Source organism: Felis catus, chromosome D1 (genome assembly GCF_018350175.1).
Source record: "Felis catus isolate Fca126 chromosome D1, F.catus_Fca126_mat1.0, whole genome shotgun sequence".
NCBI lineage: Eukaryota > Metazoa > Chordata > Mammalia > Carnivora > Felidae > Felis > Felis catus.
In genome coordinates, this window is record NC_058377.1 from 84,216,157 (window position 1) to 84,225,981 (window position 9,825).

Consider the following 9,825-nt stretch of genomic DNA (forward strand, 5'->3'; position numbering starts at 1 on the left):
TAAGTGGTCCTGGGGATGAGAATCATGACTTTAGTGGTCAGGTAAGGCCTATCTATGTCTGTCTATAACAATATCCAAGGAGATTCAACCAAAAAAATAGTAGTCACAATTTATTGGGTAATTCAACAAATGCATACTGAACATTTGCTACATACCAGGCATTATTGACATGGATATACAAGATACAGACCCTTCCCTGAACGAGCTCAGGCTATTGAGAGTTCAATAAATAAAGATTAAAGGACATAATAAAAGAGTTCTGAAACCATACCTTGGAAGGATTTTGCTATACTGACTTATAAAAGGAATTCAGTGAGATCTTAGTTTAGAATTCCAGATTCTTCTCAATGAAAAACAATCCAAAAGTAAGCTTGAACCCAGGAGGGCCTTATCTGGCTGGGTGGTCCTTGCAGTTTTGTTAAATGTCTTGGGTTTGCCCCCATGTTGTTCTCGCATGCCAAGCTACACAGGGGTGTCACTTTCTTACAACAAAGCCACTGCTGAAATTATGGCAGTATCATTGGTTTTTCATAAATTTTTTTTCAAAGTTTAGATTTAAATTTTTTTTTCAACGTTTATTTATTTTTGGGACAGAGAGAGACAGAGCATGAACGGGGGAGGGGCAGAGAGAGAGGGAGACACAGAATCGGAAACAGGCTCCAGGCTCTGAGCCATCAGCCCAGAGCCTGACGCGGGGCTCGAACTCACGGACTGCGAGATCGTGACCTGGCTGAAGTCGGACGCTTAACCGACTGCGCCACCCAGGCGCCCCTCAAAGTTTAGATTTAAAATACAGAAGTGTTTACCCATCATCTCACACAGCTGGTAAAATGCCTAATTGCAATTATCAGATTTTCTTGTTGTGTAGTGTTAAGTGTCCACATCTCTCCTTGGGCATGTTGTAAGCTGGGGGCGTTCTGACCCTCTGCCTCTGAACTTCTTACTCTGAAACTGTCTCAATGAGAGGGGTATTTGTTAATTCTTAGGGGCTGGAAGAGGAAGGGGACGAAATACAGTTGGAGAGTGACTCCACTAGTGTCCTGGCTATAAAAAAAAAAAAAAAAAAAAAAAAAGCTCTTCTTGGATAGAAACATAAGTAAAAAAACAAATTCCCTTGTAGTATTAGTTTACATTGTCCTACCTACCCCTCCCTCGGTGCAGCCATGCAGGAATTTTTAGGCTCCTTAGACATGGAACAATGAGAAACTATATTTTATACTCCTGCTAACAACCTCACTTTCACCACATCCCAGCACCTAGTACATAGTACATATTAATACGTGATTGACTGATTCTTAATTGTTTTTATGGCAGTATCCATAAAAGTCTTTAATGCAAATTTTCATCATGCAAAAACCTATTTTTATATCCATCATTGAAAAGTCTAGGCCTGGGGCGCCTGGGTGGCGCAGTCGGTTAAGCGTCAGACTTCAGCCAGGTCACGATCTCGCGGTCCCTGAGTTCCAGCCCCGCGTCGGGCTCTGGGCTGATGGCTCAGAGCCTGGAGCCTGTTTCCGATTCTGTGTCTCCCTCTCTCTGCCCCTCCCCCGTTCATGCTCTGTCTCTCTCTGTCCCCAAAATAAATAAACGTTGAAAAAAAAAATTAAAAAAAAAAAAAAAAAAAGAAAAGTCTAGGCCTGCACTGCGCAATAAGGCAGCCACTAGCTACCTGGAAATGTGGTTAGATCAAGTTCAGATGTGCTGTAAATATAAATACATACTAAATCTCACAAACTTGGTACAAAGGATGTAAAATATCTCATTAATAATCTTTACCTTGATTATACATTGTATGATGATATTTTGTGTTAATCAAAACATTAAAAATAACTTTACCTTTTTCTTTTTACGTTTTTTAAACAATGTCATCAATACAAAGTTGAAAATTACACATGTAGTTTGCATTTTATCTCTACTGGATAGCTCTGGTCCAGGCAAGATGAGGTTACTTTGTTTTAATGTTTATTTATTCATTCTGAGTGAATGAGAGAGAGAGAAACAGAGAAAGAGGACATGTGCACATACACAAGTGGGATAGGGGCAGACAGAGGAGAGAGAATCTCAAGCAGGCTCCACACTGTCAGTGCAGAGCCTGGTACAGAGCTTGATCACGTGAACCGTGAGATCATGACTTGAGCCAAAATCAAGAGTCAGAGACTCAACTTACTGAACCATCCAGGTGCCCTGAGATTACTTTTTTTTTTAAGCGAATTGTTTGTTTTCACAGTAAGGGCCCAAAAGAAGATAATCCAGGTTGAGATCCATATGCAGCAGTGCTCGGTCAATATATCAAAATGTTACAAAACCTGGGGAAACTGTACCATGGTAGAGCCTGGGACCAGACAGGAAGAAAGACTTGAGCAGAGTTTCAGAGTTCCCGTGAGAACTTCTATCTAGTCTGTAATAGCTTTGGTTGGTATTTTAACAACCTGTTTTGGAGTCCTACAGAAAATTATCGTAGGATATATCGTCCTGATGGCAGTGAAAACTGTTGGGCTTATTGCAGTGAAATAGGAGTTGGGATACTGTTTGTTGAATGATACTAAATTACAATCACATGAAACAAAGCCTATTCACTGAGGCAAAGTTAGAAGTAAACCAAGCAAGCAAATACAAATAAAAGCTCTATCTAGTTTCAGGCCAAGTAGACAATAGATATCAATGCTATAAAAGCATTTACGTTTCACTTCCCTGGTGCATTAATTGCCATATTTTTCACTGAAAATCATCTTTTTTCATAGGTAATTTTCATGGACAAAAAAAATTCCTTCTTTAAGTTATTTTAATAAATATCCCAATTCATCATTGCCAGCAAACCATTACTTTAACTTTATTAATTGCACAGACCATCTCATAAATGCAGTGATTTGTATACTTTGGAAAAATCCATGAAGTCTCACTATATCGCTTCAAGTGTTGCTGTGGATCAATCACTTCAAAACCTCTGGCACTATTTTCTCACCTGTACAACAGGTGGAGCAATGCTTTCTATATTTACCTTACTTAGCTATGAAATAGCCTCCTAATAAAAAAAAAGTCACCTAATAAAAAAGAGTGGGGGATAGCATGAAAGAACTTGGGTTTAGAACTTAATCCTGGTATGAAAACTACCACTTTCTGACTTAGGAAAGTTATGTAACCTGAGCCTCGGTTTCCTTTTTTATAAAATATAGTAATGACATATATCTTGCAAGATCACTAGAGGATTAGAAGATTAACTGAGACCATTTATGTGATGGTCTTAATACAGAACCTAACATAAAATAGGCACTCAAAGTAGCTGTTATTTGGAATATGTATGCTCAGCAGTAAAACCGATATTTTCAACTAACTTTAGAGAATTGCTTATGAGTCTATTCTCAATAGCATTTTTCCCCATTCTTCACTTAAGAATAGATAAACCCATTGTAAAATATCATGGGTTAAATGGAAGTTTATGCAAAATGGTAGATTTGCTTAAGTTAAAAGTGTAAGGCATGATGGTAGGTGACCAGAAGCAGCTTTGAAGGGAAACATTTCAATTCCCTCTGCTGGATTCTGGACAATGTCCCTGAGGAAACTTCCAGGTAGTTAAGACTTTGAAGAGAGTCACAGACTTAATCACATGACCTCTCCTGGGCCTTCTGAATTAACTAGAAAGAGGTTTCAGTATCACTCCTAGTCTTAGAAAAAGACGTCACCTCTCTCCTAAAAACATGTATTATTGTACTTAATAGAAAAAGTAAGGCAGAGAAGAAGGCAAGGAAGAAGGAAGGAAAGATGTGAGGAAGGTAAGAAGGAGTCAAACTCTCTGCTCAGAAGTTTCCTATTTTCTTTATTCGTTATCTCCACCAATGACAGTTTTGTGCGCCTTAACCAGATTTTTTGCTCTGCCAGTAACATGTGAGTTTAAATATAGGTCATTGTTTTTTTAGAAGGCAGTTAGCTTGTGAAGAAAAAAAAAAAAGAAAAATCCAGCTGGCATGCTAATTGGATCTTTAAATTGTTATTTCAGATAAGTTCTCAGCTCTGTAAATGGCTTTTATGGACCCAGGCAATGGGTCATACCCCATCCGCATAGAGCCAGGCATCCTGTGTGCTTCCCATTGTTAGTCTCCTTAACAATTCCAGGGTTGGAATTTCTGGAAACCACCTTTCTTGTCAATGGAAACTACATCCTGGGTTGTATGTGGACTCACTCCTTCCCCACTCACAGCTGGTTCCTAACTGTACAATGAGAAGAAAAACAGATTGCTGGCCTGTCCTATTTATGCATCCCTAATGTCACTGTGCCTGAAAGGACAGGGAAGACTGAACTGCCTTTTTGCTAAGCCTGCCCTGTTGGCCAGTATGGCACCAGACTGCCCCATCTCGGTGATGACTAAAGGTCAGATTAGATGTTAAAGACCTCTCAGCCCAACCAGCAATGCAATTGTTATTATTTTAATAATTCATAATGATTAAAATAGTACTTCACATTTGTGTATTACTTCAAATATTACAAAATGTTTTTCCTTGACTGCATTACCATATTTAATTGTGCATGAATCAGAATGCAGTTGTAGAAAGAACTGTAGAGGTAGGTGAATACATGTTAAATTCCAGTGTTGCCAATTATCAGCTGTGAGACTTTATGGCAATTACCTAACCTCTCTAAGCCTTGGTTAATAATGTGTCAACTGGGGAAAATATCTAAGATTCTGGTTTAGATTAAATGGATTAACCTATGTGAAGCTTGTGGACATGACTAGGCCCAGGTAATATTATATTTACTCTAGCATGCCTCAGGGGTTTAGCCTCTGTGGAGAAGGAGGAAAAGGAGGACAGAGACTTGAAAAAGACAAGTGGAGGAAGGAGAAAAGAAGCTAACTCACCTAATGAAATATAATATTTATCATTAGCAGAGTGCTCGTTATCTATGGTGAATACTACTTTTTGTGTATTACCACATCTACTCTTACAACAATTCTGTCAAATAAATACTATTATTATTTGTGGTGTGGAAATTTAATGGAATTTAAATAACTTGCCTAAAGTTGCACAGTTGACAAGTGGAAGAACCGGGCTTAAAACCCAAATCCATCTGAACCAAAACCCATGCTATTAACAATGTTGCTACCAGAATTTGCTGTAGATCTCTAAAAGTCTATAGGCCCTGTGAACACAGAACACTTTCCTTCTAGTAAAAAGTTAAAGTAAAATAAAATTATAGTGCTTTATGCAGAAATAAAAAGTAAGGGGCACCTCAGTGGCTCAATCAGTTAAGCATCCACCTTCAGCTCAAGTCATGATCTTGTGGTTCATGAGTTCAATCTCCACATCAGACTCCACACTGACAGTGCTGAACCTGCTTGGGATTCTCTCTCCCTCTCTCTCTGCCCCTCCCCACTTGTGCATATGCCGGCTCTCACTCAAAATAAACAAACTTTTTTTAAAAGTTTAAAAGCAAATTAACAGTAAACAATTATGCTTTGCATACATTGGCTTATCCTAGCAATTGCAGAAAACAATCAGAGGTCTGTTTTCTTCATTCTACGGATAAGAAACTGAAGGTGACAGTAATTAGCTCAATTCCATATAAAGGGTAGAGTAAGGACTTGAACCCTGTTCCTGACATTGAAACACACATTTTAGTCCTGTGTTCCACTTACGTACTGTTGAACTGTTCACATTAATAGCATGAAAAGGTCTCAGATGGCTAGATGTCCCCTATGAAGAAGAGGAATATTCTACTTCCCTAGGACCTGTCACTAGATATTTAACAGAAATGTTATCAAAGCCAATGCACTCCCAACATTACAAAAGTGTGTGTATTTGTGTGTGTGTGTGTGTTCAAGTGCAGGTCAGAGCTGAGAAGTGGAGATGTGGAATTAAGAAGTGTTATTTCTAGGGGTACCTGGGTGGCTCAGTCAGTTGAGCATCAGACTACAGTTCGGGTCATAATCTTATACTTCATGAGTTTGAGCCCCACATGAGGCTCTCTGATGTCAACACAAGGCCTGCTTTGGATTCTCTGTCCTCCTCTCTGCCCCTCCCCTGCTTGTGTTCTCTCTCTCTCTCAAAAATAAATAAAAAATTAAAAAACAACAAAAAAGCAGTGTTATTTCTCATCTCAATTTTCAGAGGACTAAGTAATTTTTAGAGATATTTGCTTTAAAGGAACCAGCTTCAAATGACCTAGACCCAGCCATCCTCACACCAAGAAAGGACATTGGTCCCATCTCATCTCAAATATTCATACTCTTGTCAGCCTACTTCTTCCCAGTGCTGTGTCATCCTGTCCCACCCAAATGCACTTATCTACACTTTACCCTCACAGGACACCATTGCTTGTCATACCAAGATTGCCCTCACAAAGCTTCCAGCATCTTTCCTTCTTTTCCCTATAACTTTTGTGCTGTTTCTGTTCTGCTTTCCAGTCTCAAGAACCTGCTATTGAACAGCACATGCTGTCTTTTGCCCTACAGATCCACACTTCATTTTTGGCTTCCTTGCCCTCCACCCCAGGTGGCTGATTTGTGCGGCCTACAACAACATATGAAATTGTTCTCTGTTCCCAATTGGTTTGTCCAGTGGTGAGCCCAATAGGTATACTAAAGGGAACAGAGAGAAGTCTGGATGTTTATTTCCCCAGCTTCCTCTCTGCTGGGTCTCAATGGACTGGCTCAGCCTCACATGTCACTGCTCCTTTCAAGGACCCCTGTCTGTACTGTGCTTTCCTTTAGGATCTGGTAACCACTCCTTGCTGTTCTTTGGGCCTACGGTGGTTTAAGTTCCTCTGGTTTAACCTGCCTTAGGATTCTATCTCTCACTGTTTGCTTTATCCTACACAAATTTGTATGAATAGGTCCCTTTTTACACCCTCTTTAAATTAACCTATTTTAGGGACACCTGGGTGGCTCAGTCGGTTAAGCCTCTCTTGCTTGATTTTGGCTCAGGTCATGTTCTTTTATTTCATGAGTTCCAGCCCCTCCTTGAGCTCCGCACTGACAGCATGGAGACTGCTTGGGATTCTCTCCCTCTCTCCCTCTCCCTCCCTCCCCCACCTCACTCAATAAATAAACAAATTTTAAAAAATTAACCTATTTTAAATATGCATTTATTTTGTTGATATCCCTGACTGATACATGTACCAAGTAACCAGCTTTTAGATATTACCTTAAAAGTCTCCATCTGTCACAAATTCTACACCAAATTGAGGCCACTGTACAATTATAAAACCTACCCAATAATCTCTCTAGGCAACTTTAACCTTTCCACTGTATCCTACACCAAGCAGCCTCATGAATCTTTCATTACAACTCTGATATTATTTTCATCTTTAAAGCCTTTAGTGATTTCCTATGTTCTTCAGGTTAAAGCCATGCCTCTCAGCACAAGAGGCCATAAATACACCCAGCTCTTCCTCTCCCTTCCACTTTCCCTGCCCTCTTACTGTGAGTCCCTCCACTCACCCACAAAGCAGACCCTGAGATAAGGATTCAGCTCAAAGTAATTTAGTGGAAGATGATGCCAGAAAAAAAAGGAGGTCAGAAAAGTGAGAAAAGATCATAAAATATACATTAAAAAGCCAGGCAGCTGGAGTCCAATTCTACTAGAAAGTTTCTGTGAAACTGTTTAGATTGAGCCTCAGGAGGTCCCCACCAGTGAACCAAGGGACTGTTTTGTGCCAGTCTTAGCCTATCAATGACCAAAGTTGTGGTCGGACCAGCGCTTGTGATTCTTATTCAGATTGCAAGACACCTTTCAGCAACAAACCATCAAGAAACTTTGGAAAAAAATAGAGGTCTACTACTTACAAGATCTGGAACTTACACAGCACATTTGGGGCCTCACGGTGAGGTTGTAGTTAGAGAAAGGAGGAGGCAGAGTGCACTGGAAAAAGGGGAGGGGCTTCTGCTTTTATTGGAATTGAGTGTGGGGGCATAGGATTTCAAGGGCTCCTTTCTTATTGGTGCATTTAAAACCTAAGGGTGGGAATTTAAAATACAGGGAAGAGAAAAGACAGGTGGCCCAAATGGTGAGTTAATGGAAATCAGCCAAGATTTCTAAATCAAGGGAGCCTCAGTTGGGGAAGGTGGCCTGACTTTGCATCCAGTCCTGTGGCTGGCAATGTGTTTATTCAAGATATCTGTCTTTGAAGTGGATGCCTCTTTGGATGCTTAGCAATCAAAGCTTAGGGCATGTGCTTGCATTGTAAAAAAAAAAAAGGGGGGGGGGGTGGTGGGGAGAAGCAACTGTCAAGGCTTACACTATAGGAACTAAAGTATTACCACTGACTCCTAACTCCCCTAGGTTGAGGAGTGCCCCTCGGGTTAACTCCCCACACGTCCATCTCACAGCTATCTGCAATTGAGCAAATGTTTCTGCTGACAGAAAAAGTCTCCAGGCTGAGAAGCAGAGGCCCTGGTGTTTAAATTGGCAAACAATCCACAACAGCTTCAGGTGGATTCAGAGGTGAGTTTAAGGATATGGGTTGGCGCATTAACAGCATCCACTACCCCCACTTTGCTGCATGAGCCACCTTGCAACGTACCCTGTACCTGAGAAATGTCCACCTACTCCCTGTCTCATTCACTTTCACCTGTGCAAAAACTTGCTCAATCCAATCCTTCAGTCAGAAAGATGGCTGCTCCCATCGTTCTCATATGACTTCCAAACCCCAACCGAAATATTACCTTGGAACCACACCTGGGAAAGAACAACTTGTTTTTTCCTGAGTTCCCAGATCATTTGTTCATGATTCCGTATTAGAATTCAGACACATAAACTAATAAATATTACAGAATATTTTAATTCTCCCCCACCATATATATTAAGCTGAATGATCTTAGCTTTAATAGCTTAAAGCCTCAGTTTCTGTATCTGAAAAAGAATACATAGTATTGGGGTGTTAGATGAGATGGTATGCATAGAGTGCCCAACACAATGTTTGGCTCATAATAGATAGGATCCAAAACTCATTCCCATTGTGCTAACCCTCTCATGTTTCACCTTTGAAATTCAAACATCTAGCACAACCCCCACATACAGCAAACTCTCGTGTAGTAAGAATGCCTCAGTAGCACTAAATTATCCCATGTCATTCCTATAACAGTTCTGTCATAGGCAAGTGAAGGATGATGGATCTTCAAAACTAACTTTAGAATTTAAAATTTCAGGCAGGGGCGCCTAGATGGCTTAGTCAGTTAAGCATCAGACTCCTGGTTTCAGCTCAGGTCATGATCTTGCGGTTTCATCAATTCAAGCCCCGCATCGAGCTCTGTGCTGGCAGCATGGAATCTGCTTGGGATTCTCTGTCTCCCTCTCTCTCTGCCCCTCCCCCACTCGTACTGCCTCTGTCTCTCTCAAAATAAATAAACTTAAAAAAAAACAATAAATATTAAGATTACAGGTAAATTAATGTTTTATTTTGGGAAAAAGACAAAAGCAATGTCTGGAACGTTGTTGCCTTACCATTATGTCAGAACATAGGGCAGAAAGTCCTCTATGGAGAATTTCAACTAGCTGTAGTAATGATAGGGAACTGGGTTGCAGGAGTTCTGAAATGATGTGACCTGTGGCGAATTGTTTAAAATGAGTGTTGTCTTCCTATAAAGCCCATAGTTTTAATTGCTTACCTCCTCTCAGAAGCAATTTCAAGTGCAATATCAGCTAACTAAAATGGCATTACGCACTTTAAATAATTCAATAAAAACGCACTGAACAGCTCAAATTGAATTTCCTTTGCCCAGAGAGTATGATAAGTTGATACCAGGATTTCTAAAAAAACAGACTTGAGCAAAAATATTTTATTAGAAATAAGATGTGACTCAAGGGCTTTAAAACATCTTAGAGGAGAGGGTC

General features: G+C 40.1%; 1 long non-coding RNA gene across 1 annotated transcript in view; it reads right to left on the reverse strand.

Annotated features, from left to right (window-relative positions):
* Window positions 1-9,176, reverse strand: part of LOC109492071 — a 421,929-nt gene extending 412,753 nt beyond the window's left edge. The window contains exon 1 of the long non-coding RNA XR_006586482.1: window positions 7,779-9,176. This is a non-coding gene — a long non-coding RNA (uncharacterized LOC109492071). The remainder of the gene's footprint in view (window positions 1-7,778) is intronic.
* Between the last annotated feature and the right edge of the window lie 649 nt (window positions 9,177-9,825).